Consider the following 10,368-nt stretch of genomic DNA (forward strand, 5'->3'; position numbering starts at 1 on the left):
ATATACGTTAATGGCATGTGGTCATGTCGGTGTTATTTGGAAGATGTTTCACAAAAGGGGTGTCCCCAAAGTTGGGATGACAGACTACAATTGCCAACACACAAAGTCAGCCGCCTAACCCGCTCAGCCAGCATCTGGGAATTATAACATATGTTAACAGATAACCACTATTGTATTGACAGGTAAACGATTTTCCATTAGGGATCGTTAATAATTTATGGCTAGGGGGTGATGATGATTTTTATGGAGAAGCGTGTACAATGTGAATGATCCCCCCTACTAAAATTTATGTACAAACTAATAGTGACCACCCTGCATGTCATGTACAACATCAACGACCCCACCCCTTCCCATAATATTTAGCATAATTGTTTTAATATTTTCATGTACAAAATAGCTGAGTAGCTGAACACCCCGTCTCCCTTAGTACATGTGTACAAAATTGCTTACACCACCCCTCCCCACCCCACACACCCCCCACACACACACACCTCCCCAGAACATAATGGGTGAACTCCCTTACGGAACCATCAACGCTCCCCTAGCCATAAATTATGAATGCGTCCTTATAGTGAGCGTTATAACCCACGATCTCACGGTATAAACATGACAACCTCTACTGTTTTGACCGGTCAGCGTGGTATTAGATTATAGTGAGAGTTATAACCCACGATCTCACGGTATAAACATGACAACCTCTACTGTTTTGACCGGTCAGCGTGGTATTAGATTATAGTGAGAGTTATAACCAACGATCTCACGGTATAAACATGACAACCTCTACTGTTTTGACCGGTCAGCGTGATATTAGATTATAGTGAGCGTTATAACCCACGATCTCACGGTATAAACATGACAACCTCTACTGTTTTGACCGGTCAGCGTGATATTAGATTATAGTGAGCGTTATAACCCACGATCTCACGATATAAACATGACAACATCTACTGTTTTGACCGGTCAGCGTGGTATTAGATTATAGTGCTCGTTATAACCCACGATCTCGCGGTATAAACATGACAACCTCTACTGTTTTGACAATCTGTGATTATAGACTGCAAACGACTGTTAAAGTGCACTACAGCACCATCAACATCGTGTGAACAACATCTGCCGCAAACCACATCACGATCGCGTCCCACACTTCTATACATTTAATGCCTTAGTCATGCACATTATTATACTATTTACGCAATCACGCGTAGGGGGGACTTCTTACACGGGAGTTATGAAAGAGTAACCTTGAGAATTCATACACAATAGCGCACAGTTTTAGACACTTGCTGACACTCAAATACATGTATACCGAAACTACTTGCATAAGCGCTCTGTTGCCTATTTTGTGAACACTATTTTATTTATATCCGGGGCGGTAGGGAAGCCAAGTGGTTAAAGCGTTGGCTCGTCACGCCGAGGACCCGGGTTCGAATCCCCACATGGGTAGAATATGTGAAGCCCATTTCTGGTGTCCCCCGCCGTGATGTTGCTGGAATATTGCTGAAAGCGGCGTAAAACCAAACTTAGTCAGTCAGTCAGTCATTTATATCCGCCTTATTTTAGATGATAGACCAAGTGAGGAAGGGTCAACTCATCGAGCAGTGGTATTGTCATACTTGTTTTCTGTTTAACGCTGCACTGTTCCTGGTTTATGGGGGCGGTGGGGTAGCCTAGTGGTTGAAGCGTTCGCTCGTCACGCTGTGCAAGGGTACAGTTTGTGAAGCCCATTCCTGTTCTCTCGTTGTTACTGAAAGGTGCGTAAAACTGTACAGATTCAGGTTCTTGAGAGGCATTCAAGTATTCAAAATATTATGGATGTCAGGTGAATGTCTATAGCTGAAAGCGGCGTAAAACTAAACTCACTCACTCCTGTTTTATGATGGCTGTTGGTACACATTAGATTCTAAACTAGACCACATGGTGTCTGATATTGTAAGACAGAAGTTCTGAAATGCATGGTGGTCCGGATGGGACATCGCTTTCTCGCCTTCAACTTCAAGAGAAAGCGATAGCAAGAGACTAGAAAGTGATAGCAGGAGACGAGAAAGTTAAAGCACGAGACGAAAAGCGAAAGCACAAGACGAGAAAGCGATAGTACGAGACGAGAAAGCGGTAGCACGAGACGGGAAGCGGTAGCAGGAGATGGGAAAGCAGCAGGAGACGAGAAAGCGATAACAAGAGACGAGAAAACGCTTGCATGAGACGAGAAAGGGCTAGCATGAGACGAGAAAGCAGTAGGGTGAGACGAGAAAGCGCTTGCATGAGACGAGAAAGCAGTAGCCTGAAACGAGAAAGCGATAGCATGAGACGAGAAAGCGATAGTACGAGACGAGAAAGCGGAAGCACGAGACGAGAAAGCGGAAGCATGAGACGAGAAAGCGATAGTACGAGACGAGAAAGCGATAGCATGAGACGAGAAAGCGATAGTACGAGACGAGAAAGCGATAGTACGAGACGAGAAAGAATAGTACGAGACGAGAAAGCGGAAGCATGAGACGAGAAAGCGATAGTACGAGACGAGAAAGCGGAAGCACGAGACGAGAAAGCGGTAGCATGAGGCGAGAAAGCACGAGACGAGAAAGCGGAAGCATGAGACGAGAAAGCGATAGTAGTACGAGACGAGAAAGCGATAGCATAAGACGAGACGAGAAAGCGGAAGCATGAGACGAGAAAGCAATAGCACGAGACGAGACGAGAAAACCTTAAGCATGTGACGAGAAAGGAGTAGCATGAGATGAGAAAGCGGAAGAACGAGATGAGGAAGCGGAAGCACGAGACGGGAATGCAAAAGCAGGAGATGAGAAAGCGGTAGCAAGAAACAAAAGAGTGGTAGCAGAAGGAGAGAAAGCGGAAGGAAGAAAGAGAAAGCGGAAGGATGATAACGAGAAAGCTGACGCATATGACGAGAAAGCGATAGCGGAAACCAGGCCGGGAAGTGATAGTACCAAGACTTGAAAGCGGTAGCACGAGACGGGAAAGCGGTAGCAGGAGATGGGAAAGCGGTAGCAGGAGATGGGAAAGCGGTAGGAGACGAGAAAGCGATAACAAGAGACGAGAAAGCGCTTGCATGAGATGAGAAAGCGGTAGCATGAGACGAGAAAGCTGTAGCATGAGACGAGAAAGCGCTAGCATGAGACGAGAAAGCAGTAGCGTGGGACGAGAAAGCGATAGCAGGAGACGATAAAGCGGTAGCATGAGATGAGAAAGCAGTAGCATGAGACGAAAGTGGAAACACCAGACGAGAATGCGAAAGCACGAGACGGGAAAGTGGTAGCACCAGACGAGAAAGCGGTAGCACGAGACGAGAAAGTGGTAGCACGAGGCGAGAAAAAGCGGTAGCGGAAGCACGAGACGGAATGCAAAAGCAGGAGAGACGAGAAAGGATAGCGAGGAAAGCGAGAGCGATAGCACCACGGGAAGTGAGACTTGAAAGCGGTAAGAGACGGGAAAAGCGATAGGACGGTAGCACGAGATGGGAAAGCGGTAGACAAGCGATAACAAGAGACGAGAAAGCGCGAAACACGACGAGAAAGCGATAGCAGGAGATGAGACGAGAAAGCAGTAGCGTGGGACGAGAAAGCGATAAGGAGCGATAGCAGGAGACGAGAAAGCGATAGCAGTGGAAACACCAGACGAGAAGAAAGCGAGTGGTAGCAGCACGAGACGAGAAAGCGATAGCAGGAGACGAGAGAAAGCGATAGGACGAGCGAGAAAGGAGACGAGAGCGCGACAGCAGCATTTGTATAAAGGCATTTGCATATGGGTTTCTCTCCTGGTGTTGTGGCTTTCTACTTTGGAGTGAGCATGATTGAAGGCGAGAAGACAATGTTTTCTCTCGACTACAGAAACCGGTTTCATCAAAAGTCGTCTCTTAAACCGGCACGCCCTCTATACCGGCATTTTTTGCTGGTCCCAACGAATGTCGGTTTAGAGCGCTTCCACTGCAGTTTCTTGTGGTTCTATATTCTTACTCGGTGTCGACCTCATTTTCGGTTTGATCGTCATTTGCATAATTATCCTCCTTGACATAGTGAGTGAGTCGTATTTTACGCCGCTTTCAACACTATTCCAGCAATATCACGACGGGGGACACGAGAAATGGGTATCACACATTCTACCCATGTTGGGAATCGAAACCAAGCCTTCGACGTAACTTCCCTTGTCTTCATCAACATCACCATCACTTGATGCCAAAAAAAGCCATTATCATATAACTAGTTATTACACCGGGTTAGAATAGATCTTCAGTAATAACCCATGCTTGTCGTAAGAGGCGACCAACGGGATCGGGTGGTCAGTATCGCTGACTTGGTTGACACATATCGTCTTATCCCAATTGTGTAGATCGATGCTCACGATGTTTATCACTGGATTATCTGATCCAGACTCGATTATTTACAGACCACCGCCATATAGCTGGAATATTGCTGAGTGCGGCGTATAACTAAACTCACTCACATGTTATTCCATAACACGTGACGTTTCATAACAATCCCCACATGTGACTTCTATATAAAACCTGCACATCACAGGGCCTGCGATGTTACCCTAGGGCCCGTAATATGTATAATTAACTTGATTTACACAAGCGTCGGATATATCCAGTGTATCGCCAGCTGTACTGACCGCATGACGGGCTTGCATCACGCCCGTGCCTTGGACAACGATCAAGTGTGTTTGTACAGTACAGGATCTTATCACGGCAAGATGATTGAATATCGATCAGGTCAGACCTACATACGGCGACCTGTGGTGGCGTTAACCCTTTCTCTACATGGAGACTTGACCGCGAAACAGGTCACACAGGTAGCATGTGCAGCGACATTTTATATACCAAACATGCAGCGACATATGATATCTTCTTACCAAACATGCAGCGACATATGATATCTTCTTACCAAACATGCAGCGGCATATGATATCTTCTTACCAAACATGCAGCGGCATATGATATCTTCTTACCAAACATGCAGCGACAGATTTAGACTTCTTACCAAACATGCAGTATCATGGGATATCTTCTTACCAAAATGCAGCGACATATGATATCTTCACATGGGTACATACAGTGAAGCCCATTTCTGGTACCAAACATGCCATATGATATTTCTTACCAAACATGCAGCGGCAGATTTAAGATTTCTTACCAAACATGCAGTATCATGGGATATCTTCTTACCAAACATGCAGCGACATATGATATCTTCTTACCAAACATGCAGCGACATATGATATCTTCTTACCAAACATGCAGCACATATGATATCTTCTTACCAAACATGCAGCGACATATGATATCTTCTTACCAAACATGCAGCGACAGATTTAAGACTTCTTACCAAACATGCAGTATCATGGGATATCTTCTTACCAAACATGCATGGCGACATATGATATCTTCTTACCAAACATGCAGCGACATATGATATCTTCTTACCAAACATGCAGCGACATATGATATCTTCTTACCAAACATGCAGCGACATATGATATCTTCTTACCAAACATGCAGCGACAGATTTAAGACTTCTTACCAAACATGCAGTATCATGGGATATCTTCTTACCAAACATGCAGCGACATATGATATCTTCTTACCAAACATACAGCGACATATGATATCTTCTTACCAAACATGCAGCGACATATGATATCTTCTTACCAAACATGCAGCGACAGATTTAAGATTTCTTACCAAACATGCAGTATCATGGGATATCTTCTTACCAAACATGCAGCGACATATGATATCTTCTTACCAAACATGCAGCGACATATGATATCTTCTTACCAAACATGCAGCGACATATGATATCTTCTTACCAAACATGCAGCGACAGATTTGAGTCTTCTTACCAAACATGCAGTATCATGGGATATCTTCTAACCAAACATGCAGCGACATATGATATCTTCTTACCAAACATACAGCGACATATGATATCTTCTTACCAAACATGCAGCTTACATATGATATCTTCTTACCAAACATGCAAACAGATTTAAGACTTCTTACCAAACATGCAGTATCATGGGATATCTTCTTACCAAACATGCAAGACGACACATTTGAGTCTTCTTACCAAACATGCAGTGACATATGATATCTTCTAACCAAACATGCAGCGACACATTTGAGTCTTCTTACCAAACATGCAATGACATATGATATCTTCTTACCAAACATGCAGCGACATATGATATCTTCTTACCAAACATGCAGCAACACATTTGAGTCTTCTTACCAAACATGCAGCGACATATGATATCTTCTTACCAAACATGCAGCAACATATGATATCTTCTTACCAAACATGAGACAGCACATTTGAGTCTTCTTACCAAACATGTAGCGACATATGATATCTTCTTACCAAACATGTAGCGACATATGATATCTTCTTACCAAACATGCAGCGACATATGATATCTTCTTACCAAACATGCAGCACATATGATATCTTCTTACCAAACATGCAGCAACACATTTGAGTCTTCTTACCAAACATGCAGCGACATATGATATCTTCTTACCAAACATACAGCGACATATGATATCTTCTTACCAAACATGCAGCAAGTCTTCTTACCAAACATATGATATCTTCTTACCAAACATACAGCAACACATTTGAGTCTTCTTACCAAACATACAGCGACATATGATATCTTCTTACCAAACATACAGCAACATATGATATCTTCTTACCAAACATACAGACACATTTGAGTCTTCTTACCAAACATGTAGCGACATATGATATCTTCTACCAAACATGCAGCAACATAATATCTTCTTACCAAACATACAGCAACACATTTAGTCTTCTTACCAAACATGCAGTGACATATGATATCTTCTTACCAAACATGCAGCGACATATGATATCTTCTTACCAAACATGCAGACATATAATATCTTCTTACCAAACAAGTGACATATGATATCTTCTTACCAAACATGCAGCGACATATGATATCTTCTTACCAAACATGAGACAGCACATTTGAGTCTTCTTACCAAACATGTAGCAACATATGATATCTTCTTACCAAACATGTAGCGACATATGATATCTTCTTACCAAACATGACACAGCACATTTGAGTCTTCTTACCAAACATGTAGCAACATATGATATCTTCTTACCAAACATGTAGCGACATATGATATCTTCTTACCAAACATGCAGCGACATATAATATCTTCTTACCAAACATGCAGTGACATATAATATCTTCTTACCAAACATGCAGTGACATATAATATCTTCTTACCAAACATGCAGTGACATATAATATCTTCTTACCAAACATGCATCGACACATTTGAGTCTTTTTAACAAACATACTGCGACATATATAACATTTCTTACCAAACATGCAGCGACATATGATGTCTTCTTACCAAACATACTGCGACATATGATGTCATTTCTTACCAAACATGCAGTGACATATAATATCTTCTTACCAAACATGCATCGACACATTTGAGTCTTTTCTTACCAAACATACTGCGACATATATAACATTTCTTACCAAACATACTGCGACATATATAACATTTCTTACCAAACATGCAGCGACATGTAGAACATTTTTTACGAAACATACATCCTCGTATGGGAGCATTTTCACTAAACATGCAGTAACACATTTGAATCTTTTTACCAAACATGCCGCGACATATAGAACAGTTCCTAGCCTAGTGGTTGAAGCGTTCGCTCGTCACTCCGAAGACCCGGTTCGATGCCCAACATGGGCACAATGTGTGAAGTCCATTTATGGTGCCCCCCCCGCCGTGAGATATTGCGAGAATAATGCTAAAAGCGACGTAATACCATACTTACTTACTCACTCACCCCAAGCATTGGCTGCTAAAGACAAATTCTATAAACGGAATCTTCGCGGGTGTAGAGCCTTGTATTCAACGTCTTTGGGTGAGTCATCGTCAACAACATTAAAACGACAACACAAAAGTACAATGACATGTGTCGTGCATAAAAAAGTTTAACTGGGATATGTTAATTAATGTCTGACATTTCAGAATACCTTTATAACAATACAAGTTTATAATCATGTATGAAAGCGTCTGACCCCGCTAACACACTGTATACACAAGGTTGTATTACCGGGCTAGGTCACGTGATGTACAGAGCGCCTGAAAGATGACACTGTGTGAACTTCAGAGTTATGTTAATGTTGTTATGTGTGCAAGTTCAAGAACACTTACATCACTCACTACGTTTCACGTGACACTGGTTGCATAACTGGTAGACGAGGACACGTTCCCATTTGAGAAATCGATGTAAATTTCAACACAACCGTGTGCAGGAACGGGAGCACGAGTGAGTGAGTGAGTGAGTGAGTGAGTGAGTGAGTGGGTGGGTGGGTGGGTGGTGAGTGAGTGGAGTGAGTGGAGTGAGTGAGTGAGTGAGTGAGTGAGTGAGTGAGTGAGTGAGTGAGTGAGTGAGTGAGTGAGGGAGGGAGGGAGGGAGGGACGGAGTGAGTGAGTGAGTGAGTGATACGTCGCACTCAGCAATATTCCAGCCGCTTTTTGCAATATTCAATCACGGCGGGGGACACCAGAAATGGGCGCAGAACACAAATATATGTTTGATGATGTTTGCACATAGTATTTCACACACGCCAGATATGTAAAAAGCCTGTCTCCATTAGTTTGTTTAGATAGTCGGGACATACTGAGGGTGGGTGGCGGCATTCCTTCAATGTTTAGGCCCAAACATTTTTTTTTTTTTTTTTTTAGTTCGACTGAGAATATAACAACGAGGTATGTCAGGCAGTGTAATGCATTTAAATTATGACGATCATTGAACACGATCTGTAAACAGTGGATGGAACAGCCCAGCAGTGAAATCGGTGTGAACGGAGGAGTGAGTGAGTGAGTATGGTTTTACGCGCTTTTAGCAATATTCCAGCAATATCACGGCGGGGGACGCCAGGAATGGGCTTCAGTGGACGGAGGACAGACTGACGGAGTTTGGTTTTACGCCGCTTTTAGCAATATTCCAGCAACATCACGGCGGGGGACACCAGAAATGGGCTTTACACATTGTACCCATGTGGGGATTCGAACCCGGGTCTTCGGCGTGACGAGCCAACGCTTTAACCACTAGGCTACCCCACCACCCAGTGAACGGAGGGAGATACGGAGTAGGGATATAATAATATTTTGCTTGAAACAAAACTTTGCGCACAGAATTAAGAGCGAGACCAACGCTTAGTCTCTGAATATGACATATAAGATAATGCTTTGGGTTTAACGTCGTGCTTCAGAATATTTCGCTCATATGACGACGTGCATGCGTGTATGTGCGGCTGCTTGTACTAGCCCAGACTGAAGCTGGCCTTATAGTGCTAGCACACTGAGATACCACACCGCAGTGTAGCATGAATATCCCACTCAGACACATTATACTGACTCCGAGCCGACCAGTCCTTGCTGTGCCCATAATGCCGAGCGCCAGGCAGGGACCAACAAGTACCATATTTTAACGTCTTTTGGTATGACGCGGTCGGGGATCGAACCCGCGACCTTCCAGCTCTTCTTGTACCGTTGTGAAGCAGGAGCCCTGAAGGAGCCCTGAGATATCAATACATCAATACATCAATACATCAATACATCAAAACATCTAAACCAATACTCACAGTTCAAATACGATCTCCAACTGGCACCTTACATCACAGAACTAAAAAGTAAAGATCTCACACGTGCTCTCTGCAAATTTCGGATTGCCCACAACGATTTTAAAGCCAACATCTTTTGTCATCAGGATGTGCCTACTGAAGAGCTCTACTGTACATCCTGCAATTCCCCACAGATTGAAGACGAAAACCATATTTTCTTTTCTTGTAAACAGTACCAACACTTCCGCGAAAAATATCTCATCCAACTTAGAAATGTATATATGGGCCCACTCTCACTCAATAATATGTTATGCTCTAAACATCCACGTATTATATACATTACTGCTTTATTTATACACCAAATACTCTCTTGTAGATATAAAGCTACAATGTAGTTAATGAGAAAGACCACTGTCCATCTGTACCTTATATTATGTAACTGTATTATGGGCCATTAGGCCGACATTACAAAATAAACTCTGTGTGTCTGTCCTGAGACTTTCTTCACTTTCAGAAGCTGTGGAAATCTAGACTTGCCACATTTTCTAAACTTGCGTGCGCTTCTTGGATATATTTGCTTCAGGGTGTGTATGAGGGTGTGTATGACAGACTGAGAGGCGACTAACGGGATCGGGTGTTCAGGCTCGAGGACTTGGTTGACACATGTCATCGTTTCCCAATTGTCTAGATCGATGTTGATCACTGGATTGTCTGGTCCAG

Source organism: Haliotis rubra, unplaced genomic scaffold (genome assembly GCF_003918875.1).
Source record: "Haliotis rubra isolate DU_JTF1 unplaced genomic scaffold, ASM391887v1 Scf274, whole genome shotgun sequence".
Taxonomy (NCBI): Eukaryota; Metazoa; Mollusca; class Gastropoda; order Lepetellida; family Haliotidae; genus Haliotis; species Haliotis rubra.